Source organism: Papilio machaon, chromosome 18, assembly GCF_912999745.1.
Source record: "Papilio machaon chromosome 18, ilPapMach1.1, whole genome shotgun sequence".
Classification (NCBI taxonomy): domain Eukaryota; kingdom Metazoa; phylum Arthropoda; class Insecta; order Lepidoptera; family Papilionidae; genus Papilio; species Papilio machaon.
In genome coordinates, this window is record NC_060003.1 from 1,296,368 (window position 1) to 1,316,458 (window position 20,091).

Below are 20,091 nucleotides of genomic sequence, written 5' to 3' on the forward strand. Positions count from 1 at the left end.
AGCGTGGTTGACTATGGCCTAGTCACCCCTAAATTGGGGTAGGCTCCGAGCCCCTCGGTGGGGACTTATAGTGAGCTGATGATGATGATGATGATGTACCAATAAATTATTGTGCACTCTCGTTATCATGTCAATATTAATACAGGAAAAAGAAAAAAAAAAGATATTTGTCTTTATCTATCAATGAACTTTTTTTTTTAGGGGGAAATCTTCAAAACATACCCTGCCTTCTGGGGGAAAGGCTGGGCTATGTGAGACTTGACTCACTAAAACCCCCTCGGTGGCCATCCTCAAGTGCTGGTAAGAGCCCCGAGATCTCCAAAGGAACGCACTCGGACATCTATCAATGAACTAGATACTAATAATGTAATTATTTTTTTTAGTTTCGCATTTCCAAAATCTAACAAATTTTCTGATGAGAATTTTTCCAGTGAACGTTACTTAACAAAATAATATTTTTAGGTGTCAGTCTTCCAGTTTTTATCATCTATGTGATTCATATGGGCGTTTTGTGTTCGTGCCTAAACGCCATAAATTAGTTAAAAAACAAATCGGGAATATTGAATAGATAAAGCTAATGGTTTGATGCACGGTTATGAACGTTACTTGTGAGACATGCGTTATACTATGATGAGTCTAAATGGCCGCAGGATCTGCGGGTGTGATTTGTTAAACATAGTGTAGTGCCCACTTACCTCATTTAAAGTAATTTAAAATGAATATAATACAATTTTATATTGCTGTAATGTTTAGAAACTATTCGAAGTTTGAACACAATTGAATTATTGGTAACAGCGTTAATTATGACAAAATTATGAAGAAAGTATAAGTAAAATTGAGATTGTAGCCTCAATTTGATTTGATCTTAAGTGAATTTAATATTCTTTTTTAATAAAGGAAAGATTAATCGAAAGTGTTGACAAATATAATAAATATAAATGAGATAATAAAGCATATAAAGATGAACTTTACGGAATTTATAATGAGTTTATACAGCACCTGGTATAAAGTAACGCCTTTCTCACGCAAAAAAATGCACATCAACGAGAGAATATCGTAAAACGAACGAGAATCGATCGTAAAGTCGCAAAATCATTCCCGAAATTCATCAGCCGATCACAATGTAACATTACTTTTTTATTACACCTAATGAATATCTTACAAAGCGGCCCTCGGTTGAGCAACACTGTGCACAGTGTATTAAATAATAAATTTTAAATCTGAAACATAAAAATTTGTAAACGCCGTTTTGTACGCTTTACAATCACATTATCTATGGTTGATGCATGGCGTGATATAAAAAGGTATGTCATTCTATATTTGAACTTGGCCCCTTAATTTCTAACCCTTGACAGTTTCATTTTGGCAAAAAAAAAATCCCTATATTTTATACTTTTTTCATAAGGAAAAGTAATCTTTATTCCAATTGAATAAAGTTTAATTTTATCTAAACAAATTGAGGTGCGCTGTAACTGATTTTGTAAGTTATCAAAGGAGTACAAGAAGTTTATAGAACGAATTGAAAGCTTAGCTAATTGTAATAGTACTTATGTCAAGTATTTTGACTTGTTTTAACAATACAAGAATCAGACCTCTATGTGACCTATTACTACTGTAGCCGAGTGATACCACATAAAGTTATTTCTTAATTTTTTAAATAAAGCAACACTACTAGTTTTTTTTAGTGAAAATGTTTGTTGATGTAATGTGAAAAACATACAAGGTGTCCAGAAAAAAAATGCAATGGACGACCGCAGATTCCTTGACCAAATTATTACCAAATTTTAAAAAATTAAGGGTACAGTCAGCTACATAAATGTGTACACATTTACAAAACTTTAGGAAGTTGTACAGGCTTTTTATTTCAAAAATATGTATATACATGTATTTGTCCATATGCTTCTGACCATGAATACATGTTATTGACGGATATTAACTTATACAAGATTCTAAAGTTTTATAAATGTGTATATATTTATGCAGCTGACTGTACAGTAGCCTTATTACTCCATTGAAACCTTATTATTTACAGTGAAATATATGTAAAGCTGAGTGATTAAATTGTCATATCCAATGGCTTTAAACAAAGGTCAATCAATTCGCATTTAAACTGGGAATGCAATATTCATAACACTTGTTATCGGGCCTCGCTAATTACAATGCAAAACTGATAATTAACACATTAGCATCCAAATAACGCTAACAAAAGGTGCGGCCTCGAACCGGGATTGGGTTAACGTGCGTGTTTCAGCCGACTCGGTATTATACGTGCACTAAATAAAGGTGCGCATAATGAAATTTATATAAGAATTTTACACAAAAATCAACAGTGAATGATGTCTTTTAATGCAATTATTATGTTAGTTACACATTTTAGTATCATGCACATATCATGTTATTGGTCATTTAAATTTAAATGATTGCTAAGTAAAATGCCTTCAATTACATATATTTTATGTTTATATCGATGGTTAGCCAAATAAGTCAATTAACAATATTTGCTATTCATTGCTTGGGCACTAATGAATGTCATTAAAAATGCAGTGTATGCTGTCAATTTCAAAATATAAAACCTTTGCACCTAAATCGAGCGTATAGTTGCCGACAACCCACTCAGCATGCGCTGAAGTAGCCTGATTACTCTATTTATTCTATTAAGTCGGTAATTGTTTGGTGAATGAGTTGCGTCTAGTTGCCTCCGCCATTAGCCATATTGTGCGCTTTTGTTGTGCCGAGTGTACTGCGTGAGGTATAGGTAATTGTCCTTTGAATGTAAGTCAGTGCGAATCTAGACTTTATCTCAAAGTAGTAATGTGTAAAATGATATGATGCTCTGTTAATGTATTGTTATCTTATTGTTTAGGCAAAACTATTGCGTTCATTGTTAGAAACAATTGCTCTGAAGGATGACGTTTAATTATTTCAACTACAGGTATTTTCCCTACTTGAATAATATGCAGATGCGTTGCCTACCTTTAATCGAAAGAAGAGGAGACACACAGAAAGAGGATATATTCTCTTGCTATGCGTCCCCTCTTCCATCAAATCCACTTCCCCGTTCCAGCCTTTCCTTATTGGAAAAAGGTGGGAAGGAAGCGTGGACTAAAAGTAGGCTTCCAATACGCATATTCATCAGACAAAACACGGAGTTGCTTCAACTTGACGCATGTCTTCTGTGTTGTCGTGGTATTGCATCGGTCGACTCGGTCCATTCGTGCACAAATATTGTTGTTGCAGGATTAACTGTTAATTAAATTCCTTAATAACTCTCATCCATATTAAGGAATGATAAGTTTGATAAAAGATTCTCATCTCATCGAATACTATTGTTAAATTAAATTCGTTGAAAAATAACACAATAATCCCTAGAGTAAAGTATAAAAATCTGTAATAATATTAACCACAAGTCAAATATATAACTATTGAAATAGTAAAGTTCTTCAATACAATTTTCAATCAATAAAAATTCAATGTCATTATTAACTTAAAAAAAAGGCTTTTCCCACGCAACCGCACAGTCATCGTCTAATCTAAAGAACCATAAAATAATTTGACATTTAATGACAAACATGCCCATTGTTAACAAAGAATATAAAAAAGTGTATCCCGTATTTAACATTTTAACCCTTGGCAAAAATAGGCGGTTAGGGGAAACATGGAAAAAAAAAACTACCGCAAAATTTAATATTATTTGACCTGATATCGGTCCTCAATTATATAATTGGATCTATTCTCGTAGTGTCACAAAATTTATTTTCTTATTTCAAAAAAAAAAATTATCACAAGATTTCCAAATTATCATGAAAAAAACTGTCAATACTCAATGTAGAGATATTCTGTATTTATTTATGGCAATATAACATTTTTCACTTGTTTATTCAGACTTATATAACTATAATGAAAAACATATTAAAAAGTACCTTCACATTGAAAAGTGATTAAACGAATTATTTTTTTTATTGGGATAGAAATGATAATAAATATTGATATGTAATTTTAAAATTATATGTTTCGTACAAACAATAATATTTAATTAAGTTAAATTCCAATTATTCACTGTGTGAATTTTCACGATCAGCCACGCTTCATTGCAACGATTAGGCAAAAGCTTACTCATTAATTCCGTTACGTTGCTTGACCAAACCTTTACAAACCTACTTATTTCGAGGGCGTTGGTGCATAATATATTATGACAATATGATTAGTGGCTTCAACTTGTTAATTCTTTACGAAAAATTCTTTACATTACGCAAATTCATGAATTCAATACGCCTACACAGATCACATAAATAAGTTGTTTTTAGGTAAACGTTTTCACGCCTGTCTTTAAACATTTTGCAATTAATTCATTGACAATAGACATTAATTTTATAAAGATACTAGCTTTCGCCCGCGATTCCGTCCGCGCGCAGTTAAAAAATGGGGGAGGGGGGTATGAAAAATAGATGTTGGCCGATTCTCAGACCTACTGAATATGCTCACAAAATTTCATGAGAATCGGTCAAGCCGTTTCGGAGGAGTACGGTGACGAAAACTGTGACACGAGAATTTTATATATTAGACTAGTTGTCGCCCGCGACTCCGTTCGCACGGAATAAATAAAATATAAGTAGCCTTTGTGTTCCTCCAGACTATGTGTTACCTCAATGCCAAATTTCAGCGAGATACCTTTAGCCGTTTTGGAGATACCTTCTAACAAACATCCATCTATCCATCTAAACATTCGTATTTATAATATTAGTAAGATTATTGATAAATTAACACTACCAAACAGTTATTACTATAGTCATAAAAACCATATTGAAACAATTTGCGTTTTCACCAATCAAAGAACAATAAAGAACACGGTCAGTGAAAGATTTTTTGTCTAACAAAGAGCACGAGGAAGTCGATTTTAAATAGAACAAGTGCACACAGCCACAGTTAATCTGCCTGATGATAAATGACGGTCCTGCGCTCTTGATTCAACGCACTCTACGGGATGTCCCCAAATACTTACTTTTATAAACATCGTAAATATTTAAATAGAAGATTTGGTTACATTAATGGCAAATCATTTAATATATAGGCAACTCATTTAGTATAAGTTTCATAAATTCAATTTTAAACAATTTCAATAAACACTTTCGGTTTTCCATTCCGAATTACAATTACCGAAAACGAAAAGCTTTATGTAGTGCAACTATTATTATTACTATTTTACCGTAAGCATCGATCGATCGCTGTCGATCGTTCGCTTTGAAAAAAATAACAGAGATAACAATATGTTTATATACAGGATGTTCAATAATGGAAACTCATAGTTAGGACACTGAGCTTTAAGATATGGCTTCTTCAGAAAAAAGGTTTAAACGTGAAATAAGAAAATAACGGTTGTTTAATCAATTTAATGACCTGTGTAATATTTTGGGACAGCCTGTATAACAAATAGGCGTGACTTCGCGACTGGCCCACAGATTACGCGTAGCGCAGCCCTGCATAATGCTCGCATCGATTATATTACGAATTAAGTTGAAACAATTATCTATAGAGACGCACTATGCGAGGTCAACGCACCATAACACGCATTAAGGAATTTAACTTTGTCACTTTTGCACGTAACTGTACTGATGAGAAATGGAGCACACGTGAGAGTCTATAATAATATATCTGCTTAGGTTCATGGAGTGAGACAAACTTATATGACTTGGTTAAAGAGACGGCAAAATTTTGTTAAAATTTTTTTGACTGGGGGGCGCTAGTGTGCTATGGTGATTTAGTTTCACTCATGCCTCCTCTAGTTGGATAAGTTCCAATACAAAACAACACAAACGGTAACAACTAACATAACATCATATTATACATGGTGCTAAACAAACATAGCACTAATTCATTAGTAACAAGCAGTACAATCGAGTTCATAGTCAATTCACCTCCATTGTATCTCAAGTTTCAAATTACGCGTACAATAAACCCCTTAATTGACCAGGCTAATCCCGGCGCACCTCAAATCAACCCTTTGACTTCAACCAACGCTAGAGCTCTAATACCAATACGCAAATACGTACGGCAACGCATGCTAAGCCGCCGCACAAATATCAAAGTAAGCAAACGGATATTAGGCAGGCTTATAGTACTGGCGAGTAGAAAATTCAATAACGTCTTGGGTTAATTAAAAATATATATTTAGATTACCTAAAGTAACACTTTGCTAGAAGAAGCGGTACTTTATTTAAGCTCAATGCATTTCATAAGTAATTATTACTAAAAACATTGTTAATATTTAGATGTTAACTTCTAAAAAGTTACAAAACACAAACCATTCATTAATTAACTACAAATAATAATGTTTTGTTTTTTTAGTCCAAACGGTTTTCACAATGTGTCCTTTTGCCTCGACTGTACTTAGGTTCCTAATACTTATCAGCATGTAGTACGCTCGATTGAAGCCTGCTCTGTGCATATGTTTGCCGAACTAGCCGCTTTCCTGCACTGTGCACAATGTATCTACATTACTATTGTATGTACATACCACAGAGTAAATTAAATGTCAAAGACTTTTGTGTGCTTGACGTTGACTTCTATTGAGCTCGAAACTTTGGACGTTTAGTTTTGCACTAGCTATGTCAAAGCCTTTTGATATTTTTATGTGTTAAAATTATAACGTTGCATATCTTCTTAAATCTACAAAAGCATCACTATAATAAAGCTGGAATTAATAACACAAACTAAGATCGCGTTATATTATTACACGAATTCTCTATATGAAAATCATAAATCTCTCAAAAATCATTGTTTAAAAATACTTAAAAGTAACGGATAAAAAAGTCAACTTCAATTTTAATCGTATATACTGGTTAACTACCCACATATTCAATACGCAGACCGAATGATGTTTGCTCAATGTAGGGGGCGCTACTGAGCGGATTAAGGCAGACGTCAGCGTGTGTTGACTCAACTAATGCACGCCATCTAGCCGCGGGCTCTGTCAACAAGCGGCCGGGAGCGCACATGATCTATTGTTTTTGTCTGGAAGATTATGTGAGTTTGTAATTAATTAACCTCCTTTTCTTTTAAGTCATCGTAATTATATTAAAATTATCGTTTTATCTGTGCTAGATAATTAAAAAAGTTATGTCACTAAACCAATTTCTACATGATTTTTATGGATTTGCTTCCTTACTTTAACTTTCCCGTTACAATTTTTTTGATTTTTTATATTGATTAATTATAGAAATTTTACTTCTCGAATAGAAGCTTCATTTCGTTTATGCGAAAATAATAATTTAAACATTATAAAAAGGTATCATATTAATGGTTACGGAAATATCTGCGTAAGTCATGTTATAGGGGAAGTTAGAGTAAAAATATGTTAAAGCAAAATCATATTAGCAAATGATTTATTTGTCAGTCCACTTTAGCAGGGGCTGTTTTACAAGTCACGCCAGATAATGTACCGACACCATCTTGTCTGCCATTTATTGATAGTTGCGAACACTATGACTTTCTTACCTAAATAAACTAAATATAAATATGCCACGAAATATCATTATTATGTTATCTCGTAAAGCTTTTGTTTTTTTAGCATAGGCATTTTATATACAAGTGCATATAAATTAATGAATACTAACACTAGAAGTAGAAACAAAACACACTCGATTTTCGCTTACGAGTTAATTTGCATTGAAGTTCATTTTTTTGAGCAGTGGGACCATAATGAAAAGATGTCACCGACGAACAATGCGGTTTTCGCGAATTTTTTTGCCGCGGATGGCCGCGTTGTGGGTTTGGTCTGACCTCGGCGGTATTTCCAAACCGCTACGACATAGGGTCCTTCAAGAAGCGAGCGTATCACCATCTCAAAGGCCGGCAACGCATCTGCGATTCCTCTGATATTGCATATGTCCATGGGCGTCGATGAACACCTTGGTGTTCTCGCTGCTCGTTTGCCCCTTCTCTTATAAAAAAATAATAAACGACCATGGACATAGCTTAATTAAAAAATCACATAAACAACGTATCAGAAATCCTAGCAACCTTTACTCGAAATGTGATTTTAAAATAAAACGTATAGTGTAGAAAAACATTGAAATGTAAAACTTTATTTCAGCTTACGTTTTAAACGATTTTTTAAGTAAATAAAGCGAACAAGCGTGTTTATTAAAGCACTGAAGAGACTTGTATAAAGGAAATCCTTATACAAAACACTGGACGTGTAACGTAAAAAACAATAATTCTTCATTATTATTATAGGTGGGGCTACAAAAAATACATTCGACCAACAATAGTGCGTTTTTATTGCATCTTTACACCTTTATATTATGTTACGTCACATCTGTGTTTATAAAATTATTAAAATTATTTTGAGCGTTTTATTCCTGCTATGTACAAATCTGTTCGATTTCCGGATTTCACAATATGTACATCCGACATTCTAGAGAACATCGTGACGCAATCTGCATATACACGCGGAGAAATTCAAAAAATATATGTGTGAAGTCAACCAACCTATACTTAACCAGCGTGGATGACTTAGGCTTAATAACCCACATCATTGGACAGGCTCCGAACCCCTCGATGCAAATGTACATGAGCTGATGATACATATTTCTCTTTCTTAAACTGTATTCAAATATTTTTAATTGCAAAAAGAAAAAAAAATCGATAATTTGTTCAATCCTACCATAAAATACTAGTATTAAAGTAACGAACAGTAGTACCTATATAATTGAAGCAGACAAATATGTATTTTTCTCATAGTTACATCATTAAAAATTTCAAAATATTTTTATTAAGCTGTGCACACTAATTTAGCGTATAACATAATTTACGAGTGTCAAACATCAGATAGTACACTTTAGTTGTGAACCGCACAGGTGTTCACTACGGCCGAGCCAAACTATGGGGTGGCTTATTTTTTGTGGCGGAGAGTGTAGGTAAGCGTAAAATAGGAGTCGACTTTAATAAGGGGCTACTTAGCAAGATAATTCGATGCAATTCTGATTAATAGCTTTCAAGTAAAATGGACCGATTTATTTTTATAATTCTCACAACTGTACATAAAAGTTGAGTATTAACATGTTGTAATTGTGAAGAACTCAATATTGAAGTGAAATGTTGTGACGAAAATTAAGAGGAATAAACTAAGAAGACAATTTGAGGGACCACGAATAAACAACAAGAAAAGAACAAATCAACACTCTTAAAAAGAATATTTAAAAAATCAATCCAGAAGAGTATGCAGAGGCCATGAACTTCCATTTGCCGCAATCCAGACACACCTAAAATATAGTTATTATATATCTGGTGCCAACAATGAAAATATTTATTTAAATATAAATATATACCATGACCGCACTGACTTAATCTATATATATAAAAGAAAGTCGTGTTAGTTACACTCGTATTTATAACTCAAGAACGGCTGAATCGATTTGACTGAAAATTGGTGGGCAGGTAGCTTTGAACCAGGAAACGGACATAGGATAATTTTTACCCCGTTTTCTATTTTTATTCCGCGCGGACGGAGTCGCGGGTAAAAGCTAGTTGATTCTAAACATAGCGACATAAGGTTGTTACAAAATTGTGCAGATAAAATTGCAATTTTTTTCTTATCTGTCATCACTTGCACCATTTGCTGATTGATATCTCAAAATTAGCATATGTAAAGTGCTTGTTGTTGTATATTTAAATTGCATTTATAAGCTTTTTTAAAAGACAGAATTTCAGTATGTCTTTAGACAAGGAATAAAATGATTACAGTTAATTCAAATAAAAATCTACGTATCACTTTGCTATTTATAATAGTTGACAGTATTTTAGATAATAACTAGCTGTCGCCCGCGACTCCGTCCGCGCGCAGTTAAAAAAAAATGAAAAATAGATGTTGGCCGATTCTCAGACCCACTGAATATGCTCACAAAATTTTATGAGAATCGGTCAAGCCGTTTCGGAGGAGTACGGTGACGAAAACTGTGACACGAGAATTTTATATATACTAGATATTAAAGCAACCATCTTTGAAACTTCCTAAATTTACGAATTTGTAAATTTAATAGATTGATTTCTATTTATTTAATTGTCTTCATACAAGATATTTTACAGAGATTTTCATCTCATATAATATGAATCACTGTACAAAATGTTAGAATGCGTGCAGTTAAATGTTCTATATTACCATTTCCTTATATCACGAACACATTGAAGCGTCGACACACGAAAGCACTCAGAAACGCAACAATCATTGCGTACAGAAACACCGACATATGTGCGAGACAACGCGACCCACCCACCGGTCAAATTTGATTTACGCGTAAATTACGTGTCATAACCTGTATGTACAATATACCCGCAATTCCCCTTTTTAGGCCATAGAGTAAATCAATTCAGTACTTTTTTTTAACGTACTGGGTGACTTGTGAATTAATGTACGGGTATTTTTTACTCTGTGCAATGAAATAAATAGAGTGGACGTAGTATGTAATGCACAGAGGTGTCATAAAATTTCCCTCTATCCACTCAAGTGCACCTTTGTTCATATCGATAATGCATTAATTTGAATATTCGCGGTGTCAGATGTCAAATGGTTTGTAATTTTGTGTTTGTTCGTTATTGTATTTTTTATGTGATTTCTATCGGAAGTGTGTAATGAAGGAATAAATTCACGTTGAAATTTGTATAATTTTATTTATTTAATCTATGATGGTTTTGGGACGCTTTTTTTTTAAATCCTCTGCACGCAATTTCACACACGGTTATTTCAAGTTTTTTGTCTAGTAGGTTTTTTCTTCCTAACTCTAGTGTTTCAAATCCCACATAACCATGTCTTTCCCTCTAAAGGCAGGGTATCTTTAGAAGATTTCCCCCTCGACACCAAAAAATAAATAAAAAAAAACTTTTTTTTAATTATTTTCATACGATCCTGATCATTAAGCCATACAGTGACTCTTTCGTATTAGCAATAAGTAGAAAAACTCGTAAAACGAATTAACTACGGCTCACGAAGGCTAATTCAGCCAAAGTGAAATCTCGGGGGCTCGAAGAAAAATGGTTAGGATGCTGACTTGACGCTTTCGTACGCTTTAATACCGTAATCGAATGGGAAAAATTAAGGCAGCAGGAAATATTACGATAGATTGATTATTATATCCAATGATAGGACAGATTGACTTCGGACAGTGATATGATGTTTTGGGTTTTCCTGATGTTAGTAAATGTATTTTTAAATATATTTACTAACTAAACATATCAACATTTGTATACGACCAGTATATGAATTTTGTGGAAAAACAGTAGCTACTACAACTATACAGCCACAAGTTTTGTAAGCCTTCGTTAGACGAGAAAAAAAATGTATTACCTCTAGGTTTTTTTTACTATTAAATATAAATTGTTAAATTTTGACTAACGAAATACTAATACTAAAAAATAAGACAGTTATTTGAGCGATACAATTGAATAGATAGTTATCTAATAAAAGTTTAGTTAACATTTTAACAGAGATGATATTATAAGGTCTTAATGGTAAAAATAATTCTTCTTCTTCTTCTTCTTGTTCCTCTCCACTATTTTAGGTTGGCCGTCAGCTTAGCGAATTTCTTCCTATCTTGCGCCAAGCGAAACAGGTCTTCAATGCTGGCAATGTTGGTCCACTCCCTGATGTTCCTCAGCCAAGACTTCTTCCTACATCCAACGCGTCTCTTTCCTGCAATTTTGCCCATCATAATGAGTTGGAGAAGATGGTATTTCTCGTGTCGCAAAACGTGACCGAGGTAGGCGACCTTTCTCTGGTTGATGGTTTGCAACAGTTCGTGATTCTTGCCGACACGCTGGAGTATCCGCAAGTTGGAAACTTTCTGTATTCAGCTAATTCGTAACATTCAACGATAGCACCACATCTCGAAAGTTTCTGGATAATTCTGTGTTTTGGCTCTCAGAGTCCAGGCTTCACTATCTTAGAAAACTACAGGCCACACATAGCATTGGAGTATTCTTACTTGGAGCTTTATCGACAGTTGGCGGTTGCACAGAACTTTACCCATTCTTTTTAAGGTGGCTTGGGCAATTCCAATCCGGGTCCGTATTTCTTGTTCACTATTCAATTCTTCAAAATTATTCAGTCATGTTAAAGTTAATTCGTCTATGATCAATTAATTACAAACTTGCCCCTTCACAAGTCGGGTGCGCACAGGTGAGCTTATTACAGATTACATACGGCAATTTGCAACGCAACGCCATCTGTTGGCGAGTGCTACACCAATTACGCTTTGGTCGATCATTGCATTGTGTAATCCGATTGCGTATGCCAATATCGGCCAATGCTATTGTTAATTTAAACTAGAGTATATCTATAATAAAAGGCGAAAGTGGTGTACCAGGATCACGCCAAAGGTAATTCCGTAATGTCTGTTTGTGTGTGAAAACAATTAGTATGTTATAAAACCATATGTTATCGAGTATAACACTAGACGGAGAACTTAATTATCTTATGTCTTTAACCGTTGGTTTCTGAGACCATAATCTCTGAATAAAAAATCGTCATACCTTTGATTTTGGTCTCAGTAACCCACCCAACACATTTTTTTATATTTTATTAGAACAGGAATCACTACTTGCAAGGATGTTTAACTCCGCTCTTTTAAGATATGAAAATATTTGTTCGATTGAAAGGAATGCTGGTAAATGTATAGTATACTGAACTAAAATGAGTCATTCAAGTGAAATTACTGAAGCATTGGCGTACATAAAAGCATCGTTCATCCCTCGCATAGATTGCTACCGTCAGCATGACTAGAACTATAACATTTGGTATCCATCTATCGGTATTAAGTACACGGTACAGATGAATAAAGCTGGGGATATACCGAGAAAATAAAAAAATATACGTAAAAATAGTTAAGAAAAAAATTCTCAAAAATATTGCGTTTAAAATTTGCTTTAGGCCATCACATTTCCTATAATATTATTCCAAAAAAGTTAAAATTTAAAATTCCTCATATTATAATTTGAATATTTGAATTAATAATATACGTTAGGAATTTACATAACTGTAATTAAACAACTGTAACATTAAAATAATCGATGTAGATACCAAAATGTTTTCTTTATCACGAAAATTAGATAACACTGTTATCTTCACTTCATTTAAATGAAATGAAACATTTTTTTTTTTACATTTTAAAATAACGAATTTAAATCTCTCAATACATCCAGTATTTATATAGCTTTAGTTCCGATGATTGTATGTATCAGAAGTAAACCTTTTGACTGCCGAGCTTGAGGTTATCGAAGGGTGAAATATGAAGGGCGTGTAGTTTGCGGATTTTAAACGTCCCTTTAAAAAATCCTTTGTATTTATAACAGTTAAGTGGTCACAGAAATGTAGCACATGCGATGCTTTTTAAGGATTAGTATAAGATTAACGTACAGCTTTGATTATGATCGTTTAAGAGAATCAGAATAAATAAAAGGTCTTTATTGGAAGGGTACAAATATTATCCTTTAGTTAGGAATCCTTTAAATCTTACTAATATTATAAATGCGAATGTTCGGATGGTTGTTGATGGTTACTCAACAGAGATATCCGTTGAGTAAGCATCGATGAAGTTTGGAGAAGATATAGAACAAAATCTGAAGGAATACATGGGTTTCTTTGTTGTTTTTTTTTAATTTATTCCACGAGGACGGATTCGTGGACGACAGCTAGTCCTTTAATTAGGAATTTCTTTTATATAACTATTAGTTTTATAAAAATCATATATATATCATATATATATAATCATAATGTGTAACATTGAGATGCATTTTCATAAAATAATATAGTATGAGATAGTATTACATTTATATGTTTTTATATTTATATATAAAAACATATAAATGTAATACTATCTCTTTCTAAAGGTAAAATAACGTTGGTACTTATCGGTAATCTCAAAACATTTGAGTCAAACAGCTCATAATAATTTCAAAGAAAGTTGCACGAACTCAAATAAGCTGACATTGACGCAAACACGCCATCTATAATTAAACATTTAAACTACAAAAAAAAAAATACCACCCACATACAATGGGTCAATAAATATGTCTACAATAACGCCTCTATTTTGCCTTCACCACGATTAGGCACGCACTTTTTAGACCACACTGACAGTAATAGGTCTTTAGGGTCCGAGACGAATTCTATGCAAAAATCGGACCTTGTCAAAGTGACCAATAAAGATATAAAATATAATGCGTATTTCACAACGGGCCGTCGTAAATTTCAATATTGGCTGTGGTCGGTCGTACGTTGGCGACATTGTTGCGATGACTTGTTCCACAATGTTTATAAATATTTTAAAAAACTAGCTGTCGCATGCAACACCGTCCGTGCGGAATTAAACAGAAAAATCCTTAATAAGTAGCCTATATGTTCTTACAGACTATGTTCTACATCCATCCATGAGATGATGATGAGATACCTTCAAACAAACATCCATTCATCCATCCATACAAATATTCATTCGTTAGATTTGGACGTATAGTCTACGATACTATTTAGTTTTTTTTTTTTAAATAGATAATTTGAAATTAAAAAACAAAAAAATACGGCACAAGTTTTCGCTTTAGATGTTTCGATACACACGTAAAATGTTAAAATATTAAAATTAAGGAAGCTCTTTTATTTATTGTACCGTTAGGATAATGTAGTAATCGTGAATTTAAGCAATTTACTACATATTTTTGATATGTAAAATTATAAATTCAGTTAAATTTAAATATGTAATGTTCAGTCATTGTAGAACGCACTGAGGCACATGCGAACAATGTTTGCTTGAGGCGGTCGAATTAGTCCCATAAAATTAAAGCCCTAATGTGTCGGCTTCTAAATAAGATCTCTCTCCATATTGTCGTACTCTAATGGCCGACCAACTTTATGATTAGATATAATAATTAAAATTGTATTTATACTTTTTGGTGTCATTGCCAAGAAACCAAAATTAAAAAAAAAAAAAACAAATTGTCACAACGTATAAATGCGGTAGAAATTAAAAACGTCTTACTTATATTATAAATGCGAATTTTTTACATGGATGGATATTTTTAGATATCTCCAGAAAGAGCATAGTCCGGAAGAACACATAGGCTACTGATAAAGTTTTGAATACCGCGCGGACGGAGTCGCGGGCGACGGCTAGTTTATTATAATTAACCTGATTATTGTATAAAAACATGTTATCATCCCTTTCATACCCCCTTGAAAAAGATGAAATAACACTATTTTTATACGGTTGTTTCAGCAAATAGAAGTCATGGTTATTTTATTTATTTATTTAGCCTTTTTATTCCAATATTTGGACCCCTTTCTGAGTATAGGCCTCTTCCAACCTTTTCCACCCGTTCCTATCTCTTCCCTGTTTGATCCAATCTCTTCCCACCTCTTGTACTATATCGTCTTCCCAACGTTGTTTTGGTCTGCCGACTTTTCTTGCGCTTGATGGACCTTTCCATTTGGTGGTTTCTACAAGTCATGGTTAACCGATTATAAATTTGTTTTTTTAATTTTTCATTCAAATAAGTAACCTAGCAATATCCGTATTAATAGCTTGATAGAAACATAAATGAGTAGTAAAGTCAATAAGTAATATTTATTAAAGCTTGGTGACACATACTTTGGTACATAAGGTGTGACAAGCACCAACACAACTTGAAGGACTCTTGTGGAAAATTGGACACTTGCGCTCGATGTCCGCATTTGCATAGTTCCGAATTAATTTTACCTAACATATGTCCACTCGCACGACAATTGAATTCTAATCTAAATAAATAAGGGCTGTTTCACATTAAGGTATGTTTAAAATACGATTAATTAATTAATAAGTGAAGATATATAATCGTTAAACTTTAATGAAAGTATCTTTGTCAGGAATCAGTATTTTTATACGAAGTCGGCAAGAGATTTGGTTTTTTTTGCCGAAGAAAATAGGCTAAGGAATCGATCAGTAGTACCAACCCGCACTTGGCCAGCGTGGTTCACTATGGCCTAGTCACCCCTAACTTGGGGTAGGCTCCGAGCCCCTCGGTGGGGACGTACAGTGAGCTGATGATGATGATGATGATGAATCGATCAGTAAGATCCCTCAGTTAATAAGACTATGGATGTTTCATCGGGTTATTATTTCACATCGGAAGGATGATCTGTACATCCATTTATAATGACGTGTTTGCAATTCAAGGAATAACTGAATTGCCTGATAGATATTCTAAGAAATGTCCTTGGCTGTCCTTTACAGCTGACTAACCATTGGTCAGTCTCAGAAACCCACGTTAATTGTAATACATTTGTAACTTAATTGAATTATTAAGAAAAAATGCAATACAAAGTTAATTTGCTAAAAATATCATACCACAGTTGGTACTATTCTGTACAAAGGTGTTATAATTTATTTAAATTTTATTCACCGAAAAAAAACCCTAAAATATGTATCTATTGCACGGATCGTCGCGCACAACTCTACAACAAATGTTAGGTTTGTTCTGATATATTATGACGTATTAAAATTGTACTTTTACGGCTAATTTGTTTCCTAATTCCGGTCATAAAATCAGGTGTTAGTTAACACGGTTATTGGAAGGAGGTTTTATTACCTGAAGTGCATTTCCTGCGGTGCGTTAGCAATTTGTTTCATTCAAGCTATAAAATTTTAATTTATTATGCTACAGTTTAATTTCTATAAATTCTTTCGTTTTGATAACCTTCAGTTGTTTTTTGTTCTTTGGATACTTAACACATTGGATACTTTAGTAAAAATGATTAAATTTTGAAAACATGTTGAAACATATTTTAACACCAAGATGGGTAGGCAGAGACCACGGACATTCATGTGTCGCGGTCCTGACACATCTCTCTCGCTTCTTCTACATTCATACATCTACGCATACATTTACGTTAGTTTCGGGTGCTCTTAATACTGCCTTTCTGGAGTATTTCACTAATCTGAACGGTAAAAGTCTGTCTGGGATGGCTCCGACCGACACTGCCGCTCACTTTTGCTCCATAAAATTCCTTCAATAATCTCCTTTCATTGATCCTTTCAACGTGTTCAAACCATCTAAGCATACCTTTTACAACATCCCCTTTTACTAAAAGTAAATTAAGTTAAAGTTAAATAACCTTAAAAATAAACTTTATTTCATTGACGTAACTAATTAACTCAAAAATATACGATCTATCAAATATAAAATAAAATAATTTACTGCCAACAACTTTAATTCTATAGTTAATACATACCATATGGTTTAACGTTTAAAGGTGAATATTTATCAAAAATTAACTTCAAAATCTCGGCAACTCTTATTAGGGTTGTGTACATTTGTTCTGTTGACAGCCGTAATTTGTTTAATAGTTAGAAAATACCAGTCTATTTGTGACCCGGATACGTTAGTCCCGGACACAAAGACTAATTAAAGTACACAAGACAAAATTCCCAGGTGTTAAAAACATTTTTTTAATAATACGTGCCTTTTATATACATTTTATGTAAATTTATATAGTTTAAAATGCTCAGCAAACGATGTTTGTCAAATGTTACTTGTATGTCAAATCATTTTTTAATATTTGGCGTGTTTTAGGCAAAAAGTTGTTTTATGATCAAGATATACTATCTGAAATGGTTAAGGAAATATTCTAAGTCTCATATAATATTAAGTATAAAAGTTCTTGTTTGATAATAGAGGGAATAGATTAAATATAGTGATTGTATAACACCCTTTGGATGGACATAGAGGATGGATAAATAAGATGATTTTATATAACACACCTTTTCTCACAATATCATTGAAATAAATAAAATAACATTTAATCCTTCGCACCATTACAACGCAATTAAAAACTAACATATTACAAAATAATTATAAATACATAAAACAGAATAAAATTAAAATTACACTAGAATAAAGAAACATCTATAATTAACGTTGCAATGCTGACCGGATAGGGTCCTCCCTCAGCTTTGTATGCTGGGTGCTCCTCTCTGGAACACTTATTAACATTTATTCAACTTTAACTGTTTGACTAATGACACATATACTCTAAATAAATTGTCTATATCACAAACAAAAAAACAATATAAAACTATAAAACAAAAGCCCATTTCTTTCTTTACAACCACATTTTTAAAAGTAAAATTCAATTGTTTTACTACATTATTTTTATTTCGAGCGGCGTCACGTTACCGGCCAGTACGACCTCCTTGGCAGCGTACAACCTCTGCCGTGCTACCAAGAAGGTTCGATGCCATCACTACGCGTTATACAGTGATGATATTTATGATCTATCTATTAAGTATTTCTCGCAGTAGAATAAAAATTAACAAGCGTGTTATTTAACGTTAATCTTAACCACAATAATTTGCTACATCTCTTTGGAAGACTTCGCCTTCGCTGGAAAACTTTGGAAGTCCGAAACTAGTCGGTGCCGTCACCGGACGATCGCACGTGAGTTAACGGCTTACGTTCTTATTTAATTAATTATTATGTCTCACGAATGTTTAAATAATTTAATCTCTTTGGAATATTATTTATTTCTCTTGCTTTGTTCCTAAGTAATAGAAAATATTAAAATATTTATTATAATAGTATTCTTTGTGACCACATGCAGCGATTCAATGAACCGTGCAATTACAGAAGTAACTTTTGAAATAGCTTTAATGTGTCATCCTTTGTCCGATGTCCTGTAAAACCTTCGATGCGTGCGATACTCGGAATATAACATTAGTTATATTTATCTGTTATTAAAATAGTCTTTATTACAAGGTAATAAGGCACATCAATTATTTCGCACATCTGAGTCATTTAGGTTGTTTAATTCTGCAGTACATATTTACGTTAATAATAAATAAGAATTAGTGTAATTTTGAGTTTTTCTCTCAACGCCTCGTTTACTTTAACTGCTTATAACTTGTATCAAATACTTTACGAAGCCTATACTTTACCTAATTCTCGTATCAACTCTGTTACGCCTCTTATCATTGGTTTCTGAGACCGAAGACACCGGTTAAAACATATCTTTAACTCAGTTTTGTCAAAGAAGTTTAAACGGAGATTTTGGTCTTAGAAAACGACGGTTAGTATTTAGCGTTCTTTTTAGCATTGTGTGACAGTTATTTGGGTGTGGAATTGGGCCGAATTTACGAATTGTGTAGTCAAACAAGAATATATATTTTTTTTATGTATTAAGGCATTGGATATCGATGTCCTTTAGCCTAAACAAAAATATCTGAACCGTGAACCAGTGGGAGAGGCGCTGCTATCGCGGTTGGTTCCGTAAGAATATATATAGAATCTAATTAGACATAGAAAGTAAAATAAAAGAAAAAAACATGACATGACCGCTACAGTTCTAAAATGATCTTTTGACACTTTTTTAAATCGACAGGAGGGCGCTAGTGTGCCCTCATAATTTACAAAGAAAATATTCAGAAAAATTCTTAGATAAAAATTTCTTATTAAACAATTTGTAGGCGACAGTTAAATAAGTAAATACAATTCTAATGCGACTCTTTTACCACTTAATTTTTTAAAGCATCCCTTTCATCTGCACCCTACAAAAACAACGGACTTCTAAAATCGTAGCACGACACGCACAAAGAAAAATGCCATCTAGAACAACCCTCTAAATAAATAAACCACGTCGCTGTGTCAATACTGACATGTCAGCACATTAAACCGACTTAGTTATAAGTACACACTTAATTATAACATAGACTTCTTTAACTTACAAGACATAGGGATTAAATTCGTTTGATTTGCTTAACACTGACTTGAGGTGTAAGTGGTGAGTTTATGTCACATGCAAGAAACTTGTCTGAAACATCAGTCTATGTCGAATTAACGAATTCCTGACAGGGTTTAAATAATGTGAAACCATGAATAATTACTTGGTACACAGTTAAGATGAAGTTATTGTAGAGACTTTGCACATTAATAGTAAATACACATACTATAGTAATAAAATTGAGTGAAACACTTAGTGGAGATTTCTCGTACCTAATCTATACTTAAGAGCAACTTTAACGAGCAATTAATAGTTCTGAGTTCAATAGATAGGTACACAAATGATGATGATAGGTCGAT